Source organism: Cryptomeria japonica, chromosome 8 (genome assembly GCF_030272615.1).
Source record: "Cryptomeria japonica chromosome 8, Sugi_1.0, whole genome shotgun sequence".
Taxonomy (NCBI): Eukaryota; Viridiplantae; Streptophyta; class Pinopsida; order Cupressales; family Cupressaceae; genus Cryptomeria; species Cryptomeria japonica.
The window spans coordinates 21,854,432-21,865,141 of NC_081412.1; positions in this window are offsets into that span (position 1 = coordinate 21,854,432).

Sequence of the window (10,710 nt, forward strand, 5' to 3'; positions counted from 1 at the left end):
AAAGAAAAAAAGTGGCCACTTATACCCCCCTTTTTGTTCACCATCTTGGTGCACTTACCCTAAAGTGCTGAGATAGAATGTTTTTTTGCAAAAAATGTGTATGAAAAAAAGAAAGAACCAGAGGGAAAAAAGGAGAATAAAAGAATATATAGATTGTTAATCTTAGAGGATCCGGTTAATACTAAGAGAGGGGGGGTGAATTAGTATTAACAATATTTTCAAACTTAAAACTTGAACTTATAAAACTTCACCAAATCAATCATAAACCAGTAATAAACTCTTTAACATTACCAGGAATCATTGATAACCAACTGTTAAACTGATTTAACAAAACCGCTCATTAAGTGTTCATCGACATGCATAAACTGAAAGTAAATCAAATCAACACATAAAAAATATTCACCATATGAACACCATGTTTTTCACGTGGAAACCCAAATAGGGAAAAACCACAATGGGAATTGGTACCCACAAAAATTGTGCTCTTTTAGAATGCGCTTTGTTAGGAGCTTAGCCTAGTTAGGAGCTTACAAAGATGCCTTGTTAGGAGAAGACCCTGCTAGGAGTCACCCGATTAAGGGATTTAGATGATGAGCCCTGTTAGGAGATTTGACCTGTTAGGATCAACCTTGCAAGAGGATTTAACACTCAAATGTTGAGCTACCCGGTTAAGGGATTTACAATGTAAGGCCTGTTAGGACCTACCCGATTAAGGGATTTTGACTGCTGCAACTATTAGGGAACAACAATGAATGATCTGGGTATAACAGTTAACTGCTTGCTTGATCAAATCCAACTCTGCTCCAAATCTGCTACACTCTGGCAGTTTTCTCACACTTTGGTTCGACTTCACACTCTTCTCAAAACCACCGACACAACAAAAATTTGACATAAATAACCTTTACAACTTAGTCGGTTACGAAACCCTAAGACACAACATAGATCATCACAAATCTTTACAACTCATTACAAATCATCAAATGGATTGTAACAATCAATTACAAATCAATTGCAGTTGTTGAATGATCACCGCACCTCAATCTGATACACTTTCAAATCCTTAGCTCATTCTGCTAAGCACTTCGCACATTCCCAAGAAATTCGCTCTATGATCACACCAAAACATCATTCAAACACTTCACACAGTTTCAACCATGTCATCACCAACATTTGAACTTGATGTATTTCACCGCCAAACCAAAAATCATTACCTGTTATAAGAATTCTATACCAATCCTTAAACCCTTTTTAAACCCTAGCAAAAATACAACATAAATCATAAACATGACTTTCGGTAACTAAACATGATGTGGTTCCAGTCAGATACATATTACAATGATGCAAACTCATATTTCAAACCACAACACTTCAATCATCACCAATCGCGAGATCTATTCAAAACATTTCCTCATTTATCGGTTAAGGTCCTAATTCCCAATTTTCTATTTCTTTACCAGTAAGGTCTTTCTAGTAGACCAAAAAGACTAAGATGATAAAATACAACATAGTAAACATCAATTGCCATCAATGACAACACAAATAATTTATCAAAGTCATCCAATCATGCAATCTCAATCTCTTCATCACAATGTCATCACAAACAGTCCTTTACCAGTTCAATCATCATTCTTCATTTGCACCAATTATGCCAATCATGCCAACATAGATCTCATGAAGAACATGTTCTCCAAAAACCCTAAAAATGAAAATCTGCATGAGAAAAAGCCTTGGGTGAATTTTCCCCAAAAAAGACTAAAAAACTCATGCGAAACCCTACCAAAAATAACCTCCAATTCCCAAAATAGGACCCCAACTGATGCTATATGAAAAAGAATCCCCGTGCTAAAAATAGAACTGTCAATATGCTGCCAAAAATAGGTCTACTGAAGAAGCAAGACTAGCTATCCACAACTACATACCCTGCTGCCAAATATAAAGATGAGAGAAAACAAAAACCTTCCCCCTGAAAACTGCATGTCAAGACACCAAAAATAGTTCCCCTGAAAAGAAAATTATGTCTATGAAAACTATGCATGTCTCCGAGCCAAAAATAGCTATAAAAAGCACCTCTTTACTTTGAAAGCTGCATGCTATCTTACCTTTTCCTTTTATTCAATTTTATTTTAAGATTTATTTTGAACAATTAATAATTTTTTTTCTAATAAATGATAAACTAAATCATATTTTTTTAGTGATTTTTAGAATTTAATATTGTTTTTTAAATATTTTTAATAAAATTAATCTTAATAAATCTATATTAAATTCTAATAATGTATAAGGCAAAAAAAAAATGTAAAAAATCTTTCAAAAGATTTCATCCTCCTTTGCCTGAGGGATATATACATAGGTCCAATGACTTGGAAGTTATTGACCACGATTAATAATAGCTTTGCAGAGATTTATTTTATGAAAAATAAATTAAAAACAAAAATATCACTCATCAGATTAGGGCACGCAGTGAAAAAGCACTTTGAACCCTAATTTCACTTTATCATTTTCATCTTTGTCTTCTTGGAGAAGACTCTCTTTGGCGGCCATGCACTGTAGGGTTTCGACTGGAATTTTGACTATGGAACTTCAACAAGAACTTGGGTTTTGAAGGTCTAACTTGGATGTCTTGCATGATATCTGCATGGTATGCGACTGTGACCTTTTATCTTCACGTCGTTATTGTTTTGAAGACACTTTATTGTAAAACCCGTGCTTTTATTTCTGCATATATTTGGGGTTTTGAACTAAAATCTCTTTCATGCATTCACTGTCTTCCAGGTGTAATATTTTCTCCTTCAATGTTTAAATCTTACATCTCTATCTTCATTTGCCTAAAGCAAAAATTATTTGTGTCATGTGAAGGGGTATTTCTATTTTGTAGTTGTAATAGATAGTTTTAAAGCTCTGTGTGGAAGAATATCTTCATACTATCATCTTTATTGTGTTTTTCCCTTAATGCTACATTTTGACAATCATTACTCTGAATGATTTCATAAATATGAAACCAAAAAACAGTGATTACTCTTCTAGACTATGTTCTTATGACTTTATTACAGAAAACCCGGCCTCTATAACTGCTCAGGAATTGAAATCACATAGTGCTCAAGATAATGGTAATGATTATGGTTTGCGAGGAGGGCTGTTGTTTTACTCAGATACCGCCATACTATGTTGTGACCATTTATATATGGGTTTTTTTGCTTCATAGCTGTTCTATATAGAAGATCATGTATCCACTATCTTTTGATCTGCAAATTGTGTGATAGTGACCCTCTACTAGGCGACTGGTGCTACCAAACATCCTGTGACTGTATATGCTTCTCCATAAAGATTTGTACATGCTATGAGACTTTTGTTTATTTGTCTGCTTATAGTCATTGTACCTTGTAAGTTTCTCTGCATCCTTATGAAGACTGTAATTTTTGTCTAAATGATCTTTACTGGCTCTATGTGACCTTTTAATTGACAATCTTATGCAACTGTAGTGACCCTTATTGCCAGCTATTCATTGCATACATTATTCTAATCTGGGTTTTTAATGACTGTCATTGTTTTTTTTACTAATGCCTTTGAAGGTCACTTGTGGTCTCATACCTCTTTCATAATTGTGTTTGTCAACTACACTGTTGTTGTGATCTTGCAATGGATTGTCTATGAGGTTAGTTGACTGTAGCTTATCCTTTTAGGTGCTTTGACCTATTATTTATGTCTTTTATAGATATATTTTGGTGGTCTCAACTTTGTTTGGCAAATGCAATCTCTTGACTCTGCCTGATTGATACCTTGCAATCCTTTGTACCTTGATAGAGATGAAATTGTATTATTACATTTGCTTTCATTGTAGACTCCACAAAGCCCCCATGATTGATTTTTGATAGACTGCTATGATCTTCTCGATATTGGTAACATTGTTTTATTGCCTCTCAAAATAGAGTATTGTCTTGGATATTGGTGCTATTTATTTCACCTTGAGTTGGGATTATAAACATCTCTTTGTGGACTGTCTTGATATGCTATGTATTGTAACTGCATCATCGACTGTCTCTTAACATTGAATTTTTCTATAGATTGAATTATGACCTCAATATTGCACTAATGACTATTAAGATAGTCAATTTTCTTCGATTTGACTTTTTTAGTTACTGTGCCTGCTCATGAACTTTTGGACCTTGTTGTGTCTTCATAATGTGCCCTACATTGCATAGGTTGTCTTTTATTTCTTGAGATCATGCTTTGATGAGTGATTCTTGGTATTTCTACCGTGTACACTGTCATTTCATAATCTTCCTTCAAAAATGTGAACTGTGCTTGGTGTCCTCTAAAGATGTACTTGTGCATAATGATTTTTGGACTGCATGTTGTTATGGATTGCAACTCAAACTTTTTCCTTCATACATAGGCCTTTATTTATTAGAGGATTGCTAAATATTCTTTTGACAGTGACTACTGTATGTATCATTAGTTCCTTTTCTTTAGTCATTCTCATCTAATCATGCTTCGTGACTGTGACCTACTATAATTTGCAGATTTTGACTAATTCTTTTACCGTTTTTGATGACATGGATAGTCTTGTTACAATAATGGATGTTTTTGTGTGTTGACTACAATGGTATCCTTATTCCTCTGTCCTTCTATATATGTTTTTTTGGTATTGTTCTTTTGTTAGACAGTTCAAATAACCGGAAGACAATTGAGAGGGGGTGGGGGTGGGTGAATTAGTTGTCTTAGATTACCAGAACCTTAAGAAATTAAAACTTTAATACCGAAATCCAAAGCATTAATACTGGAATGATAAACCAATTACCGAAATAGTAGATAAACCAATAAAGCATAAACAATAATAAGAGAATAATTATTATCCACATGACACCAATATTTTTGCATGGAAAACCCGGTAAAGGGAAAAACCACATCGGGAAGCCTACCCACAGTGAGATAATACTTCTGTAGTAAGTATGTGAATTACAATTGAGGGGCTTGCACTTGTAGGAAGGCCAACAACCTAGAGCACACTGCTCATCACAAAAGGAGTCTCATTGACTACATAGAAATCCAAACTACATTTTGGAAGAATGAATGAACTGCAAAGATAACATCTCCTATGCCCGAGTATAGTTCCGATTAAGCTCAATACCAGAGGACTAAATCATCTTACATAAATCCAACTCGATCTCCAATGATCAACCAAATCCTTTTCCTGAATGATTATTATATTATTCGTTCATTACATAGCCATATCCCATTCCCATGATAAGATCTACAATGAGATCTTACATCATATATATACAAACCCTCGACCATAAACAATCAGGTCGGCCACCAGACAATAAACCAATTGCATAATTACAAAACATGTCAGCCTAAGACCAAACAAATAATATCCAACCCATAAGACATCCCAGAAACACATCAAGAGGTCCAATCCACACGTTACATTAAGTTGGTCCACAACCTAGATACACCAGGACCCAATATAGGTCCACACACGCTAAAGCAATGATCCCAATCCATCAAGTCTTGAACATGATCACCATCAGTATCCTGAATCTCTACTAGAAGCCACACCAACACCACTTATGCATATCATCAAAGATATTCAATAAAGCTCTGTCGGTGAAACCTTCGCTAAAACCACAAACCAAGCTTGCCAGTAAGCAGGATAGCATCCGATCACCAAATCAAAAACCAACTGATTGAACATGAACCTGAGTAGGATGAATAAGCTAATTCCATAACCCAATCATACCAGAGCATTCCAGATCATACTATATCAAATCCAACTAGAAACTAAACATCCTACCAGGATCAGAAGGGTGTTGGTAAATCAGCCAAAACAACTAGTGTTGAAATCAATGACAAACATCAATACAACACATAATCAATTCCTCCAAATGGCCAACAATCTCCCCCTTTGGCATTGATGGCAACACTAGATGTGAAAAACATCTAAGTACCAAGAAATGCCAAACAAGTCTCCCCCAATGGAAGACAACCAACAATCTCCCACTCAAAGATATAGAAATGAAGTTATGAAACAAAGACCAAACTCCCGCTGTGAATGATATCTCTGTAAAGCTCTATTTTTCACATATATATCTCCCCCTTTGACATCAATGCCAAAAATATGACAAAAAAATCAAAGAAAAAACCAAAAACCACTGAATCACAAGGCTAACTACTCCCCCTGAGCAATAGCATCCCCACATCAGTCCAAAATAAATAATATCTCTAATAATGCATACTGGACTAATGCCAAAAAGCATCCATCCATTTTTTGCTGGAGGGACAGAAACCCCTAATCTGTCTCTTAGGTATTCAAATGATTCTTTGGGCAAAGGTTTAGTGAAAATATCTGCAATCCGCTCTTTAGTGCTCACATAAACCAATCTAACTTCATTTTCTTCCACCTTCTCCTTCAAAAAGTTATACTTGATAGATATGTGCTTTGTCTTAGAATGAAATACTGGATTCTTTGATATGTCAATAGTAGCAGAGTTATCATAGTGAATAACTACCGGTCCAATGCAATGAACTTTAATGTCCTTCAACATTTGCTTAATCCATATAACCTATGTATAATTAGTAGCAGCAACAACATACTCAACTTCAACAATAGATAAAGAAGAACATGACTGTTTCTTGTTGATCCATGAAACCAACTTCTTTCCAAGAAAGAAAGCTCCACCAAAAGTACTTTTCCGGTCATCAACATCTCCTTCCCGATCAACATCTGTATATGCACATAAAGTAAAGTCATCATCCTTAGGGTACCACAAACCATATTCTGATGTACCTTGCAAGTATCTAAAAATCCTTTTCACTGCACTCTCATGATTTTTTCTAGGATCACTCTGATATCTAGATGCAATACAAATAACATTCATTATGTTAGGCCTAGTCTGAGTCAAATAAAATAGACCTCCAATCATAGATTTATATCTTATAGGATTTACTGGTGCAGAAACATCTTTCCTTGTCAATTTATCAGTAGTAACCATAGGAGTACTTACTGGTTTAGAGTCTTCCATACCAAATTTCTTCAACAATTCCCTGGCATACTTAGTTTGACAGATCAAAATACCTTTATCAGTCTGAGTAATTTGCAAACCTAAGAAAAATTTCATTTCCCCAATCATAGACATTTCAAATTCCTTCTCCATATTTTTAGAAAATTTGATGCACAACTTATCTTCACCTCCAAAAATAATGTCAGCAACAAATACTTCAATAATCAATATTTCATCTTCAATGACCTTATAATATATATTACTATCAGCATTACCTTTAGTAAAACCAAGCTTCAAAAGATATTTATCTAACCTTGCATACCAAGCTCTAGGTGCCTATTTCAATCCATATAAAGCTTTCCTTAACCTACAAACCATGTTTTTATCATCTGAAAGTGAAAAATCATCAAGTTTCTCAATATAAACTTCCTCATCAAGATCCCCATTCAAAAATGCACACTTAACATCCATTTGATAAACCTTGTAGTTCTTATGTGCAACATAGGCAAGAAATAATCTTACAACTTCAATCCTAGCTACAGGTGCAATTTTTTCTCCATAACCAATTCCTTCCTTCTGAGAATATCCTTTACAAACCAATCTAGCCTTATTCCTTACAACTTGACCATCTTCATTCAATTTATTCCTAAAAACCCATTTAGTTCCAATAATATTCTTATTTTTAGTCCGGGGAACTAAAGTCCATGTGTTATTCTTCTTTATCTGATCTAATTCTTCTTCCATAGCTTTCAACCAACATTCATCTTTGCATGCTTCAATTACTGATACTGGTTTAGCTTGAGAAATTAAACATACCTCATTAAATGTCAATCTCCTTCTTGTCATCACTCCATTGTTCTTATCCCCAATGATATGATCTTCTGAATGATTCAATCTCACATACCTATGAGTCTTCTGACTCTCTGTTCCTCTTTCTGGTTCTTCAGTTACTATCAAGATTTCTAATACTGTCGGAGTAACTGGTTCAATATTATGGTCTGGTAAAGGTGTTACTGGTTCAATTATGATCATTTTCACTACCAGTTCTTGCTCATAAACTCTGATTTGACCTCTATTAAACTCACCCACCTTAACATTAGCACTCTCCACAATGCAATCAAAATTCACAAGACATGGCCTTTTATGCCATAGCCAACTTTCATCAATTTGTGCATTCAAACATGTCTTCTCACCGGAATTCAAATGAAATAAATTACCTTTTATCTGTGTATCGATTGCAATCTCCAAACCAGATCTATTAATGATTTTGTATTTTCCATCCTTGAACTGTAATTGAAATCCCTTATCCACCAATTGTCCTACACTAAAAATATTATGCCTCAAACCTTCAACAAAATAAACATTTATCAGTATTGTGCTTACCATCTAATGATATAATTCCTTTTCCTTTGATCATACATACCTTGTCATCTCCAAATCTAACCAGACCACCATCAAATTCTTGCAAAGATAGAAACTTCCTTTTATCTCCAGTCATATGATGTGAACATCCACTTTCTATTACCCATTCATCCTTATCTTCAATTTTAGCAGCAAGTGCCTTCTCTTCAGGTACATTCTCTTCAAGTGCCGGAACATCTTCCTTGATAGCCAGGAACACCCATTCCTTCCCATTGCCGGAACCACTAGCATAGTCTTGTGCCTATTCATCATCAAAATCAGTCACATGTTCCTCATCCTCTATGTAGCATGATTTATCTATGTTTTTCTTGTACTTATACTTGTTCCGATATCCAAGGTTAGGCTTAAAATATCTTCTAGCTCTCTCTTCAAATCTTGAATTCCTTTCAGGACATCTAGATGCAAACTGACCTATCTTATTACATGCAAAACATTTAAAAGATGCTTTTCCTTCATACTTACTTCCTATAGGTCCTTTAGGTACTCTTCTAGCAAATAGTGCTTCAAGTTTCTCAAATTATTCAACTTCTCTCTTCATATAATCCAATTCCTTTGCATATAGAGCTTTCTAATCTTGCTTGCCAGTTGATGATGCAGATGCATGAAAAGTAGGTTCAAACTTCACAACTTCAGAAGGTCCAAATTCTTCAAGCTTAAAAGCAGATAGTTTCCCAACCAAGGTATCTCTGTTGACATAAGTATTAGCCATTGTTCTCAATTCATTAATTGCAGTAGCCTTCATCTTGTAAGCCGATGGTAAAGCTCTCATAACTTTAGAAACTATTTCATCTTCACTCAGAGTTCCACCACAACATTGAATTCCCATAGCAATCGTATTTACCCTTTCCATGAACACAGTAATCCTTTCATCTTCTTCCATCTTCAAGTTTTCATATCTTACCTGGTAACCATCAAGTTTAGCAATCTTCACAGTAGGGTCACCTTCATTAAGAGTCTCCAAATTGTCCCATATAGACTTTGCAAATGATTTGTCAGTTAATCCCATTATTTGCTAATAAGAAAGTGCACACAAGAGGGCTTCTCTTGCTCTACAATCATTCTCAAGCTCGTTATCCAAGTTTTTTGGAGGAGGGTTGCCAAATACTAGATTATGAGGTGTAACACCATTCTCTGTGATCTCCCAAATCTCCTTGCCAAGAGATCTCAGATGAGTCTCCATCTAAATCTTTCATACTTTGTAATTTATTCCATCAAGCCTAGGAATATCTCTCTGAAAGATAGCTCCAGATGAACTAGATGAACTTGAACTGTTAGTCACCATGGGATCTTCCTCAAGTGGTTAATCTTCTGCAGAGAGGACTGGAGCTCTAATACCAATTGTTAGACAATTCAAATAACTGAAAGACAACTAAGAGGAGGGCGGGGGTGAATCAATTGTCTCAAATTAACGAAACCTTAAGCAATTAAAAATTTAATATTAGAACCCAAAACATTAATACTGACATAACAAATAAACCAATAAAGTATAAACAATAATTAGAGAATAAATACCATCCACATGACACCAAGATTTATAAGTGGAAAACCCGGTAAAGGGAAAAACCACATTGGGAAGCCTACCCATAGTCAAATAATACTTCTGCAGTAAGTATGTGAATTACAATTGAGGGGCCTGCACTTGTAGGAAGGTCAACAACCTAGAGCGCACTGCTCATCACAAAAGGAGTCTCATTGATAACATAGAAATCCAGATTACAATCCGGAAGAATGAATGAATTGTAAAGATAGCATCTCCTATGCCTAAGTATAGTTTTGGTTAAGCTCACTACCAGAGGAATAAATCCTCTTACATAAACCCAACTCGATCTCCAATTATCAACCAAATCCTTTGCCTAAATGATTATTACATTATTCGCTCCTATACCATTCTATATATTATCCCTTACATATGATCTACAATAAGATCTTACATCATATATATACAAACCCTTGACCATAAACAATCAGGTCGACCACCAGATAATAAAATAATTGCATAATTACAAATCATGTCGGCTTAAGACCAAACAAATAATATCCAACCCATAAGACATCCCAGAAACACATCGAGAGGTCCAATCCACATGTTACATTAAGTCGGTCCATAACCTAGATACATCGAGACCCAATATAGGTCCACACATGCTAAAGAAATGATCCCAATCTGCCAAGTCTCAAACATGATCACCATCAACATCCTAAATCTCCATTAGAAGCCACACCAACACCACTTATGCATATCATCAAAGATCTTCAATAAAGCTCTGCCATGAAACTCTCGTCAGAACCA